Source organism: Trichechus manatus, unplaced genomic scaffold, assembly GCF_000243295.1.
Source record: "Trichechus manatus latirostris isolate Lorelei unplaced genomic scaffold, TriManLat1.0 scaffold00199, whole genome shotgun sequence".
NCBI classification, from domain to species: domain Eukaryota; kingdom Metazoa; phylum Chordata; class Mammalia; order Sirenia; family Trichechidae; genus Trichechus; species Trichechus manatus.
This window is the reverse complement of record NW_004444135.1, coordinates 718,555-732,883: the sequence shown is the minus strand read 5'-3', so window position 1 is coordinate 732,883 and position 14,329 is coordinate 718,555. Positions and strand designations below refer to the sequence as shown.

Below are 14,329 nucleotides of genomic sequence, written 5' to 3'. Positions count from 1 at the left end.
TTAAAGTGTACAATTCAGTGGTTTATTAGTATATTCAGAGTTGTACAGTCATCACCAATATCTAATTTTAGGGCATTTTCATCACCAAAAAAAAAAGCATGCCAGTTAGCATTTACTCCTCATTTCTTCTTTCCTCCAGCCCCTGGCAGCTGCTAACCTATTTTCTGTCTTTGTAGATCTGCCTATTCTGGACATTTCATATAAATAGAACTATACAATATTTTGCCCTTTGTGATGGGCTTCGTTCACTTAGTATAATATTTGTAAGGTTCATACATATATTGTAGCATGTATCAGTACTTTATTCCTTATGACTGAACCTTACTCAGTTGTATGGATGTACCACATTTTGTTTATCCGTTCATCAATCGATGACTATTTGGGTTGTGTCTTCTTTTTGGCTATTATGAATAATACTGCTGTGAACATTCATGTACAAGTTTTGATGTGAACATATCCAGATTCATTTTTCAGCTTTCCCAATATATTTTATTTAAGCATTATGTATACTGTTTTCTATTTCACGGCTGATAAATATATTCATTTGAAGTGAAAGGTTCAAATAATGGAGAAACATAGAAAGTAAAATGTGAAGATACCCTTCTTTTTTTTTTTATGGTAAAAATACATGTAACAAAACATTTGCCAATTCCGTGATTTTTACATGTACAATTCAGTGACATTGATGGTTGCATCATGTTGTGCAACCATCACCTCTATCCTTTCCCAGATTATTCTGCCACCATTAACAGAAACTCAGTGCCCCCTAAGCAATGAGTCCTCCTTTTCCGCTCCCTCTCACCCTTGGTAACCACAAATAAACTTTAGTGTCTATATATTTGCCTATTTCATGTAAGTGGGATCATATGTTTGTTTTGTGACTGACTTATTTCACTCAGCATAATGTTTTCAAGGTTCATCCATGTAGCATGTATCAAGACTTCATTTCTCTTTATGGCTGTATAATAGTCAATTATAGGCATATACCACATTTTGTTTATCCATTCATCTGTTGATGAACATTTAGGTTGTTTCCAGCTTTTGGCTATTGTGAATAGTGCTGCAGTGAACATTGGTATGCAAGTTTCTGTTGATTTCGCTGCTTTCAGTTCTTTTGGGTATATACCTAGGTTTGGGATTACTGGGTCACATGATAGTTCTGTTTTAACTTTGTGAGGAACTGTCGAACTGTTTTCCGCAGTGGCTGTACCATTTTGCATTCCAACCAGCATTGGATGAAGTTTCCAATTTTGCCACGTCCTTTCCAACGCATGTTATTTTTCTCTTTTTTGATCATAGCCACTCTAGAGGGGGTAAGGTGGTATCTTACTGTGGTTTTGATTTACATAGCTCACGTGGTTTGTACTCAGTCTACTAACCTAGAGGTTGACAGTTTGAATCCACCTAGTGGCTCCATGGGAGAAAGGCCTGGTAATATGTTTCTGTAGAGATTACAGTCAAGAAAACCCTGTGGAGTGATTCTACTCTGTAACACATGATGTTGCCACGAGTCAGAATTGACTTGACAGCAACGGGTTTAGTTTTTTTTTTTTTTTTAATGACATTGAGTATCTTTTCACATACTTGTTGGCCATTTGTATATCATATTTGGTGAACGGTCTATTTAAATCCTTTGCCTATTTTTTGATTGAGTTGTTGTTAATTTTAGGAGTTCTTTATATATTTTAGATATTAAACCCTTAACGAATATATGTTGTTAGGTACCGTTGTGACGGATATGACTCATAGCAACCCTGTGTACAACAGGACGAAACACTGCATGGTCCTGCGCCTTCCTTAAAATCATTGCTCTATTTGAGCCCATTGTTGCAGCCACTGTATCAGTCCATCTCATCGAGAGTCTTCCTCTTTTTTGCTGACCCCTCTACCTTACCAAGCCTGATGTCCTTCTCCAGGGACTGATCTATCTTGATTACATGTCCAAGAAATGTGAGACGAAGTCTCGCCATCCTTGCTTCCAGAAAACACTCTGGCTGTGCTTCTTTCAAGACAGACTTGTTCATTCTTCTGGCAGTCCATGGTGTATTCAGTATTCTTTGCCAACACCATAATTCAAAGGCATCAGTTCTTCTTTGGTCTTCCTTCTGTATCATCCAGCTTTTGCATGCATGTGAGGCAATTGAAAATACCATGGTTTGGGTCAGGTGTACCTTCGTCCGCAAAGTGACATCTTTGCTTTTGAACACTTTAAAGAGGTGTTTTGCAGCAGATTTGCCCAACGCAGTACGTTTGACTTCTTGACTGCCGCTTCCATGGGCATTGATTGTGGATCCAAGTAAAATAAAATCCTTGACAACTTCACTCTTTTCTCTGTTTATCATGATGTTGCTTATTGGTCCAGTTGTGAGGATTTTTGTTTTCTTTATGTTAAGCTGTAATACTTACTGCAGGCTGTAGTCTTTGATCTTCATGAATAAGTGCTCCAAGTCCTCTTTGCTTTCCGCAAGCAAGACTGTGTCATCTGCATATCGCAGATTGTTAGTCTTCTTCCAATCCTTATACTGCGTTCTTCTTTATACAGTCCAGCTTTTCAGATTGTTTGCTCAGTATACAGATTGAGTAAGTATGGTGAAAGGGTACAACCCTCATGCACACCCTTCATGATTTTGAACCACCCTGTATCCCCTTGTTCTCTCTGAATGACTGTGTCTTGACCTATGTATAGGTTCCACATGACCAGAATTAAGTGTTCTTGAATTCCCATTCTTTGCAATGTTATCCATAATTTGTTACGATCCACAGAGTTGAATGCCTTTGCATAGTCAGTAAAACACAGGTAAACGTTTTTCTAGTATTCTCTGCTTTCAGCCAAGATCCATCTGACATCAGCAATGATATCCCTCATTCCACATCCTCTTCTTAATCCAACTTGAATTTCTGGTAGCTTCCTGTTGATGTATTGTTGCAACTGTTTTTGAATTATCTTCAGCAAAGTTTTATTTAACAATCATATTGTTAAATAATTTCTGCATGCTGTTGGATCGCCTTTCTTTGGAATGGGCACAAATATGGATCTCTTCTATTTGGTTGGCCAGGTCGGTCTTCCAGATTCTTGGCATAGGCGAGTGAACACCTCCAGCACTGCATCCATTGGTTGAAACATCTCATTTGGTATTCCATCAATTCCTGGAGCCTTTTTTTTTTGCCAGTGCCTTCAGTGCAGCTTGGACTTCTTCCTTCAGTACCACTGGTTCTTAATCATGTGCTACCTCCTGAAATGGTTGAATGTCAACTGGTTCTTTTTGGTACAGTGATTCTGTATTCCATCTATCATCTTTTGATGATTCCTGGGTCGTGTTCACTATTTTGCCCAGTAGAACCCTTCAGAATCGAAACTCAAGACTTGAATTTTTTCTTCAGTTCTTTCAGCTTGAGAAATGCCAAGCATGTTCTTCACTTTTGGTGTTCTAACTCCAGGTCTTTGCACATTTCATTGTAATACTTTACTTTGTCTTCTTGAGCCGCTCTTTGAAGTATTCTGCTCAGTTCTATTACTTCATCATTTCTTATGTTCGTTTTAGCTACTCTGTGTTCATGACGAAGTTTCAGAGTCTCTTCTGACATCCGTTTTGGTCTTTTCTTTCTTTCCTGTCTTTAGTGACCTCTTACTTTCTTCATATATAATATCCGTGATGTCATCCCACAACTCATCTGGTCTTTGGTCATTAGTGTTCAGTGCATCATATTTATTCTTGATGGTCTCCATATTCAGGTGGGATATACTCATGTTCCTGTTAGGGTTCTCATGGACTTGTTTTAGTTTTCTTCAGCTTCAGCTTGAACTTGTATATGAACAATTGATGGTCTGTTCCACAGTTGGCCCCTGGCCTTGTTCTTAGTGATGATATTGAGCTTTACCATCATCTTTTTCCACAGCTATAGTCGATATGATTCCTGTGTTTTCCATCTGGTGAGATCCATGTGTATAGTTGCCATTTATGTTGTTGAAAAAAGGTATTTGCAATGAAAAAGTCATTGGTCTTGCAGAATTCTATCGTGCAGTTGCCTATGTTGTTTCTGTCACCAATGCCATATTTTCCAACTACCAATCCTTCTTTGTTTCCAGCTTTTGCATTCCATTCACCAGTAATTAGGAATGTATCTTGATTGCATGTTTGATCAATTTCAGACTGCAGAAGTTGTTAACAATCTTCAGTTTTTTCATCTTGCCCTTAGTGGTTGGAGCGTAAATTTGAATAATAGTTGTATTAACTGATCTTTCTTTTAGGTGTATGGATATTATCACTGACAGCATTGTACTTCAGAATAAATCTTGAAATGTTCTTTGAACAATGAATGAGATGCCATTCCTCTTCAAATTCTTGGCGTAGTAGACCATATTGTTGTCTGATTCAAAATGGCACATACCAGTCTATTTTAGCTCACTAATGCCTAGGATGTTAATCTTTATGCATTCCATTTCCTTTTTGATGACTGACAGTTTTCCTTGATTCACACTTCGTATATTCCTTGTTCTGGTTATTAATGGTTGTTTGCAGCTGTTTCTTCTCATTTTGAATCGTGCCACATCAGCAAATGAAGGTCCTGAAAGCTTTACTTCATCCACATCATTAAGGCCGATTCTACTTTCAGGAGGCAGCTCTTCCCCAGTCTTACTTTGAATGCGTCCAACCTGAGGGGCTTATCTTTTGGCACTATATCAGACAGTATTCAGCTGCTATTCATAAGGTTTTAACTGGCCAGTTTTTTCAGATGTAGACTGCCGGGTACTTCTTCCTAGTCTGTCTTAGTCTGGAAGCTCCACTGAAACCTGTCCACCATGGGTGACTCTGCTGGTATTTGACAGATTGATTGGTGCCATAGCTTCCAGCTTCACAGCAATACACAAGCCACCACAGTATGACAAACGGACAGACTATAACAAATATGTAGTTCCCCAGAATTTTCTCCCCATTTGTAAATTGTCTCCTCACTTTGTTGATAAAGCCCTTTCATGCACAGAAATCTTAATACCCGTTCATTCTTTGTACACGCTTTCATCTCCTCCTTTTATCTATACAAACATTCCTTGAAAGTTACTCTAAGGTAAATACTGTTAATATTTTAGTATGTTTTTCCAGTGCATTTTCCATGCAGTTGTACACCTACATATGCTACATTAATTTATCTTTTTTTTTTTTTTTTTACAAAATCATTTTACATTTATGCACTGTAAATGCACCTGCATGTAAAAATGGAGTGGAGGCGACATCTGACCTCCTCTAACTTCATGAGGGGGAAGGAGAATCAAGAGCAACAGTCCAAGGCTGATTCCCATGAGGTACAGGTCAGACATGCCTCCTCTCCCCACCATCTTCACCAATTCTGACACCAACCGTTCCTCCCATGGCACTTTCTGCTTCTCTGCTGGGCTTGATAATTCATTGCAATGGCCACACAGGCAATACCCATAAATATGGGGTTTATTAGGGAAGTAACAGGTTACAATTCAGGTTCAGGAATGCTCAGGATACAGTTCTTCCATCAGGACAGCCTCTTTCCAGCCGTGCTTGCAGGCATGCCTCTCTGGCCCTCGCCTCTGCCCTGCCCTGCCCAGGCAAGTGTTACAAAGCTCTTTCGGCCCCTCAGCCTCTGCTCTGCTCAGGCAAGTGTTAGGAAGCTCTTTCAGCTCTGCCAGTAAGTGCCCAGAAGCACTCCACTCTGCCAGTAAGCCTCCAGCCAAAGGCACTCAGCTTTATTGCTCCATGGGCTGGGAATCCCATTGTGCTGCCATCTTCTGCCAGTCTCTCCTGCTGCCATTTATCTGCCACCACTTCTTGCTGTCTTCAGTGTTACAGCTCTGTTTCTGTCTCTCTCTGTTGTTCTCACCCTTGGGCTCCTGGTTCTAGGACGTTCTCAGTGCAGGGATCCTGGGTCAGCTCTTGGCTCTTCTTCCTTGGTGGTGGTGAGATCCTCTCCTTGCTCTGGAGTTGGCTCTGTTTTAAGCCTAGCAGCATGGCAAAACTGACCAATCCCCTTGGTGGGCCACAGTTACCGTATTTGCACAAGACCATGGCGAGAAAGGCCACACAAAAGCGATCCATCGCATTGCACTGCATTTCTAATGACTATCAAAATTCTACCTTGGGATTTTATCATTTCTCTTTTGGGTGTTTGGGCTGTTGCAGATATTTTTGCTAGTATAAATGTTGCTGTTGTCATTATATAAATTGTCTTTTTTCTTTATTTTCTTGATGTGAGTGAGTGGTGAATGGTAATGTAATTGTGGAGACAGCTCAGTGGCATGGGTTGAGTATTTGACAGTTGCGTTTTCGGTGCCTTTATGACATCAGAAGAGCCCGGGTGGCACAGTGGTTAAAGCAATTGACTGCTAACTAAAGGGTCGGTGGTTCGAACGCACCAGCTGCTCCGCGTGAGAAAGATGTGGCAGTCTGCTTCCTTAAACATTTACAGCCTTGGAAACCCTATGGGGCAGTTCTACTCTGTCCTGTAGGGTCACTACGAGTTGGAATCAACTCAGCGGCAATGGCTTAGGTTTGGTTATGACATCAAAATGGAGGTGTCCAGTAGGCTGTTGTGCATTGGAGTACCAGGAGGGATGGAAAATCAATCTTATGTTGAGGTTGTTCATTTTAAGTTACCAGCTTATAGGTAGTACATAATTGTAAGTATGAATGTAGATAAGATTATTCTAGGGAATGTCTTGTGTGAGGAATAGAATTTTAAAAAATTATATGAGATTACCCTTGTCTAGCTTTTTTTAAAAATTTTTTCCCATACAAAAATTTATACATACATTGTTATGTGACTCTAATTGCTCTCCCCATACTGTGACAGCACACTCCTCCTTTCCACTTCTGATTCCCCATGTCCATTCAACCAGCTCCTAACCCTCTTTGCCTTCCTAACTCACCTCCAGACAGAAGCTGCCCGTTTAGTCTCTTGTATCTGCTTGAGCTAAGAGGCACACTCTTCACGAGTATCACTTTATGTCCCACAGTCCAGTCCAATCCCTGTCTGAAGAGTTGGCCTCGGAAACTGTTTTAGTTCTGGGCTGATAGAGAATCCAGGGGCCATGCTTTCAGTGGTTCCTCCAGTCTCAGTCAGACCATTAAGTCTGGTCTTCGTAGTAGAATTTGAGTTCTGTACCCCACCTTTCTCCTGCTCCATCCGGGGCTCTCTGTTTTGTTCCCTGTTAGGGCAGTCATTGGTGGTAGCCGGGCACCATCTAGTTCTTCTGGTTTCAGGCTGATGAAGTCTCTGGTTTATGTGGCCCTTTCTTCTGTCTAGCTTTTTTAGTTTTAACTAATAATGTTAAGTTTTATTGAATACCTGTTATCAGTCTACTGAGAAAATTATCGGAATTTTACAATTTGTTTTTCCTATCAAGATGATTAATTATGAGAACATTTTTACAGTGATATTTGTACCTCCCTTGTTAGGATAAACTTTACTTGGTCACAGTGGGTATCTTGTTGCAAAAGTATTGATTTAGAGCTTAAGTTTTCTTTTTAGTTTTGCCTTTATTAAATTTAAATCCCCAACCATATTTCCTGCATAAAAAGAGTTGATGAGCATACCACCCATTTATATTTTAGAGCCATTTGTGTGATAGAGGAATTTATCCTTTGAAAGTTTGGAAAATTTTATTAGGGCTATTATTTTGTGTTATTGTAGGGTGCGTATGTATGTGCCTATGTATATTCGTTCTGTTAAATTCTCTGTTGGTGGTTTGTTGTTGCTTCACTTGTGATTTTTTATATGTTCTTGATTAGTAGTGATTAGTTTAAAATCATTTTTAATCTCTAAGTATTAATCTTTCAGAACATGAGCAACACTTAGATCACCTTAAGTAGTGGGAGTTCATTGGAAGGATACATAGAAACGAAGAGAACACTCCGTTTGCAGAGCCAGATCTTGCGGAAGAAAAGAACAGGTATCACCAAACACTAGGCCTTGCTGAGGAACAACACATCTAGGCATTACACAAATCTAAATATAGTTCAAGACCCGAAAGGTTGCTGAGAATATAGTGCAGCTCTGGCAGTTTTTAATTCCTCTAGCAGCAGGTGTCCTGTAATTTCTACTCTAGTTCTTTGACATTATAGTAGTAGTTCTCAAGTGGGGGTGATTTTGCCTCCCCAGGGGACATTTGACAATGTCTGGAGATATATTTGATTGTCAGGACTGGGGAAGAGGTACTACTGGCATCTAGTGGGTGGAGGCCAGGTATGCTGCTTAACATCCTATAGTGCATAGAACAGCCCCCGCATGACAAAGAAGCATTTGTCCAAAATGTTAGTAGTAGCAAGATTGAAAATCCCAGCGTTAGAGTGACTGTATATTGGCTGCTCTTGGGTCAAGAACTTGTTTTTAATTTAATCGGTTATAGGGATTATATCAGGATCAGGAGGTTCTGAGTATAACTGTTTATGAAGAACTACCTGAGGCTTTTTTTTTTTTTTTCTTTTAAAGCAAGGGCCTGTGGACATAGTGATTTTTTTTTCAAAAAGGGTTTATGAACTTGGCAAGACACCACGCTCAGATTTCTAGTAAATGTTTGTCTCTTGGCTCTTGGTTGTAGCAGAGGGATTGTGTATTTGAAATGGAATAAGAATAGGTTGATTATTTTAGTTAAGGAGATTTATTAGGTAGGTCATCCATGTGAACTGTGTAGCCCATGGTGGAGTTTGGTTAGAGAAGAAAACCATGATTGGAGAGTTTCCAGTGGTCAGTAGATTTCAACAAGGAAGAAAGAGAAAAGGTCTAAAAGTAGAATTAAATAAACCTTAAAAAAAAGTGGAAAGAATTTTACGTAAGAGTTGAAAATGAATGTACCAGGAAAACTGTAGGTCCCTTGATGTGATGTAGCCTGCTTAGGAGGCGTGTTAGTTTCCCATGGCTGCCATAACAAATTACCACAAACTTGGTGACTTAAAACAACAGAAATTTGTTCTTTCTCTGAAGGCCAGAAGTCTGAAATTAGGATATCAGCAGGGCGGCACACTCTCCAAAGGCTCTAGAGGAGAATTCGTTCCTTGCCTCTTCCAGCTTCTGGTGGTTGCACTGACATTCCTGGACTTGTGACTATGTCAGTCCACTCTCTGCCCTTCTCTTCACTTCACTTTCTCTTTCTGTGTCTGTCTCCGCGTGGTAAAGAATTACTTAATCCAATAAATTTGTTTTTTTCCTGTTTTCTAAGAGGTAACCTTTAAACTCTTAGAATTTCCAGAGAGATTGAAGTATCTTTGTTATTCATAGAGGGCTTCAGACTACATCTGACAGCTAATACTAATGAGGTTACGTCATGTTGCATGGGAGCTGGCCGTGCTAGAAAGACCTACCACATGATATTAGTCTGACCTCTAGGGAGGAGTGAGGGGCTGGAGATTGAGTTCAACCACGTGGGTAATGATTCAGTCACTCTAGCCTATATAATTGTCTTAGTTTCCTAGTGCTACTGTGACAAATACCACAAGTGGGTAGTTTTAAAGAACCGAAATTTATTTTCTTAGAGTTCTGTAGGCTAAAAGTCTAAAGGAATTGGCTGTGCCGATTCCTTCCTTGTAGGTAGTCCCAGGCATTCATTCCTTGCTTGGTTCCTTGGTTTGTAAAGGATCCTCATATGGTGCCTGTCTTCTGCTGTGTGTACATGTCTCAGTGTCCAATTTGATCTTTTTATAACTCAGAAATGATTAGATTTAGAGCCCACCCTACTTGGGCATAATCTAATAAACATAAAAAAGAAAGTAAAGGGCCATATTAAGTAATTCACTGCACTGCATGGGTAACTCGTCCTTGGGGACATGGAAACTTCATTTGGGGACCTTCGTAGGCTTTGCCGTATGCATCTCTTCTTTTGTATCCTTTATAATAAAAGTATAATTGTAACTGTAGTGCTTCGCTGGGTTCTGTGAGTCATTCTAGCAAACTCTTGAGGCCAAGGGAATAGTGGGAACCGTTGAATTTATAGCCAGCAGATGAGAAGTACGGTGTGCTGGGGACACCTGAGCTTATATCTGGTGTCTGAGGTCTTGGGCAGATTTGGCAGTCTGGAGGGCTGTGTCCTTTAGCCTGTGAGATCTGTCCTAGCTCCAGGTGATTAGGGTCAGAAGAAGAACTGCATTTGCAGTTGGTGTCAGAGAAGACATTTAGAGTTGATACCAGAAGACACACATTGTAGTCTCCCTCTGTGTGTCTCTTATAAGAACATTTGTCGTTTGATTTAGGGCCCACCTGGATAATCCATGATAATCTGATTTTGAGATCCTTAATTACATCTGCAAGGACCCTTTTCCCAAATAAGGTCACATTCACAGGGTCCAGGGATTAGAACATTGGACATATCTTTCTGGAGGCCTTCATTTAGCCTACTGTGGGAGAGCTATATAGAAAAGGATATAGTTTGGAGAGAGCCAATTTTCAATTAAAGATAGGAAGTAGAGTTTGTATTATGTGAAGAAATTGAAAATAGTTTATTTTCATTGGGAAAGGGTTCATGTGGTTAAGGGATAAGAGGGAGAGCAGAGTGGAAGGAGAGTTAGGAGGAAGATAATAAGGGGAAAGATAACTGATCTGAGGAGCTTGCATTTGGTTGGTGGATGTGGGTCTTTAAGACTATGATCTGTGCAAACTGAAGATCCTAAGTATAAAAAGTCTTATAGTAGACCATTTTGTGTTTGGTTGTGCCATATTCAACCTGAATATTGCTGAGAAGTTATTCTGTCTCAGAAGAGAATTCTTTCTCAGTTGGTTAGATGGCGTTCTGAATTTGTGCCACAGCTTCATGGACTGAAGAGGCTTTTTTTTTTTTTTAATTGTGGTGAAAATATACACACCAAAACACTCACCAGCACAACTTTCACATTTACAATTCAATGACATTGATTACATTTTTCATGTTGTGCCACCATTATTCTATTCTTTTCCAATATATTCAACCACCATTAATATAAACTCAGTGCCCCCCAAACAAAAACTTCCCTCTCCCCACCCTCACCCCATTCACAATCTTTGATTTTTACATATAATTTGCTTATTTCATATAAACGATACCATACGGTACTTGTCCTTTTCTGACTGACTTATTTCAGTTAGCATGTTTTTAAGGTTCATCTATGTTGTGGCATGTGTCAGAACCTTATTTTTCTTGACAGCTGCATAATGTTCCATTGTCTATATACCACATTTTGTTTATCCATTCATCTGTTGATGGATATTCAGCTGTTTCTGCCTTTTGGCTATTGTGAAAAGTGCTGCAATGAACAATGTGATCCATTTTGAATTGGTTTTTATGTATAGTCTGAGGCATGGATCCTGATTCATTCTTCTGCATATGGAAATCCAAATTTCCCAGCACCATTTTTTGAAGAGACTTTTCTCCATTGAATGGACTTAGGACCCTTGTTGAAAATCAGTTGACATTACATGTATGGATTTATTTCTGGACTTTCAATTCTATTCCATTGGTGTATATGTCTGTTTTTATACCAGTAGCAGGCCGTTTTAATCACTGTAGCTTTGTAATATGTTTTGAAATCAGGAAGTGTGGGTCCTACTTTATTATTCTTCCTCAAGGTTGCTTTAGCTGTTCTGAGTCCTTTGCTCTTCCATATAAATTTGAGGATTGGCTTTTCCATCTCTGTAAAGAAGCCTTTTGGAATTTTGATGAGGATTGCATTGAATCTAGATTGCTTTGGGTAGTGTTGATACCTTAACTGTATTAAACCTTCTAACCCATGAACATGGAATGCCCTTCCGTTTATTTAGGTCTTTAATTTCTCTTAGTAATGTTTTCTAATTTTTTGTATACAGATCTTTCACCTTCCTGGTTAAGTTCATTCCTGGGTACTTTATTATTTTAGATGCTGTTGTATGAAGATGCTTTTGTAAGGAAAACAGTCCTTTGGCAGATTATTTTGGTATTGAGAGGTACTGAGATTCTGCAGTAAATCTTCTGCTGGAATTACTGCACCGTGAGATAGCTAGAAGATTCCAGTGATGATTGAGATATAAGAGCAGATTGGGGAAAATAATCTATGTAGAAAAAGGACTGTTTAATTTTAAGAAGTGATTTTTTTGAAGGGGTGAATTATATTGAAGTAACACAGTAATTATTTTTATTTGACTTATTGATGTCATATATTAATGCCGTTGAGTCTACTCCAACTCATAGTGACTATATAGGACAGAGTAGACCTGCCCCCATAGGGTTTCCAAGGTTGTAAATCTTTACGGAAGCAGATTGCGACATCTTCCTCCAGTGGAGCAGCTGGTGGGTTTGAACTGCTGACCTTTTGGTTAGCAGTTGAGTGCTTAACCACTGCGCTTTCAGTGTTCCTCATATATTAATAGAATTCTTAAAATTGAACCATCTCTGTGTTCCTTTCATCAATTCTGCTTGGCAGTGGTAGCCCATTTGGCTATACTCACATACTATTAATTTTTTTTTTTGCTAATTTGTTTTAATTTAGGCTTTTCATATCTGTATTTGTGTATGAGGCTAGAGGTGTGTGTGTGCGTGCCCTACTTTTGGTGTCAAAACTAATTTTGTGTTATTTTGGGTAACGTTTGATGCAATCTGGAACAAAAATTAATCAGTCTTTGAAAGCAGGAGCTGTTAACTCCACCTGTAACACTTTTTAGCCTCAAGTGGGAATGTTATTATGAACTGAATTGTGTCCCCCAAAAATGTGTGTCAACTTGGCTAGGCCATAATTCCCAGTATTGTGTGGTTGTCCACCATTTTGTAGTCTGATGTGATTATTCTGTGTTGTAAATCCTAATCTCTGTGATGTTAATGAGGCAGGATTAGAGGCAGTTATGTTAATGAGGCAAGATTCATTCTATAGGATTAGGTTGTATCTTGAATCAGCCTCTTTTGAGATATAGAAGAGAGAATTGAGCAGAGAGGAGAGGGACCTCATTACCACCGAGCAAGAAGAGCCAGGAGCAGAGTGTGTCCTTTGGACTTAGGGTCCCTGCACTCAGAAGCTCCTAGACCAGGGGAAGATTGATGACAAGCACTCTCCCCCATAGCTGACAGAGAAAGCCTCCCCTGGAGGTGGTGCCCCGAATTCAGACTTCTAGCTTCCTAGACTGTGAGAGAATAAATCTGTTTGTTAAAGCCAGCCACTTGTGGTATTTCTGTTGTAGCAGCACTAGATAACTAAGACAAATGTGCGTAGTGCATTGAAAGAATAGCAAGGGGGGCTGTGTGACTGGAGCAGAGTAAGCAGGGTCGAGACTAGGAAGTAGCTGATATCGAGCTTTTGCTTTTATTCTGATTGAGAGGGGAAGTCAGTGGAGTATTCTGAGCAGAGAAATAAAACAAAACAAAACAAAACAAAAACAAACCTGTTGCTGTTGAGTCGATTCTGACTCATAGCTACCTTATAGGACAGAGTAGAACTGCACCATAGTTTCCAAGGAGCACCTGGTGGATTTGAGCTGCCGACCTTTTTGTTAGCCGTAGCGCTTAACCACTATGTCACCAGAGTTCCCTGGTGAAATAATATATAGCCTGACTTAAATTATAAAAGGATAACCTTGCCTGATATGTTGACAAGAAACTGAAGTGGGTAGGAGAGGGACAAAAGGTGAAGGCAAGGTTACCACTTAAGAAGCTGTTGCAAAAATCTGGGTGAGAGATAGTGGTGGAGATGTTAGGTAGTCAGGTTCTGGATGTGTTTTGAAGGTAGACAGGATTTGTCAATGATGGGATGATTGGATATGAAATTTAAGAGAGGTGTCAGGTGTGACTCCAAGGTTTTGTCTAAACAGTTGTTAAGGATGAAGTTGCTATTTACTGAGATAGGAAAGATCCTTTGGAAGCTTGAGCTTTAGGAGGGAAGATCAGGAGTTCAGATATGGACATGCTAAAAGTTTGAGATGTGTATTAGGCTAATGAGTATCTCTTCCTGTATAGTATTTCTATGAATTTAAAAATTTCTGTATCTTGAATTATATCTCTTGAATTTCTAGATTCTTTCTCTTCTTATTTATTTTGACTTACTGAGTCATTTGGGGTAAATTATTTTCAGAACTTCTGTTTTGGTAAGATTTTAAAATATTGTATATGTACTCACTAAATTTAAAAAATGGTTATGCAGAACCATTTCTATGACAGAAATGCAGACACGGTAAGAGTGGAGAACTCTCAGGTTTTTCAAAGTAGTCCATGTACATTGTTATTAAAGTCAAATTGCACTAAAAGCTTTATAATGACAAATACCATTCCATTCCTCAGTTTTCCCCATCCCCCAGTACATTTCTCCACAAGGAACCACTTCCACTGTTGTAGCTGTTTCACTTAGTAACTAGCTCTCTATTTTTTTTTTTTTTTTTT

At 39.3% G+C, this 14,329-nt stretch overlaps 1 protein-coding gene across 8 annotated transcripts in view; it reads left to right on the top strand.

Annotated features, from left to right (window-relative positions):
* The window catches only part of ESCO1 (establishment of sister chromatid cohesion N-acetyltransferase 1), a 112,860-nt gene that overhangs the window by 4,201 nt on the left and 94,330 nt on the right, over positions 1-14,329 (top strand). The window lies entirely within an intron of this gene.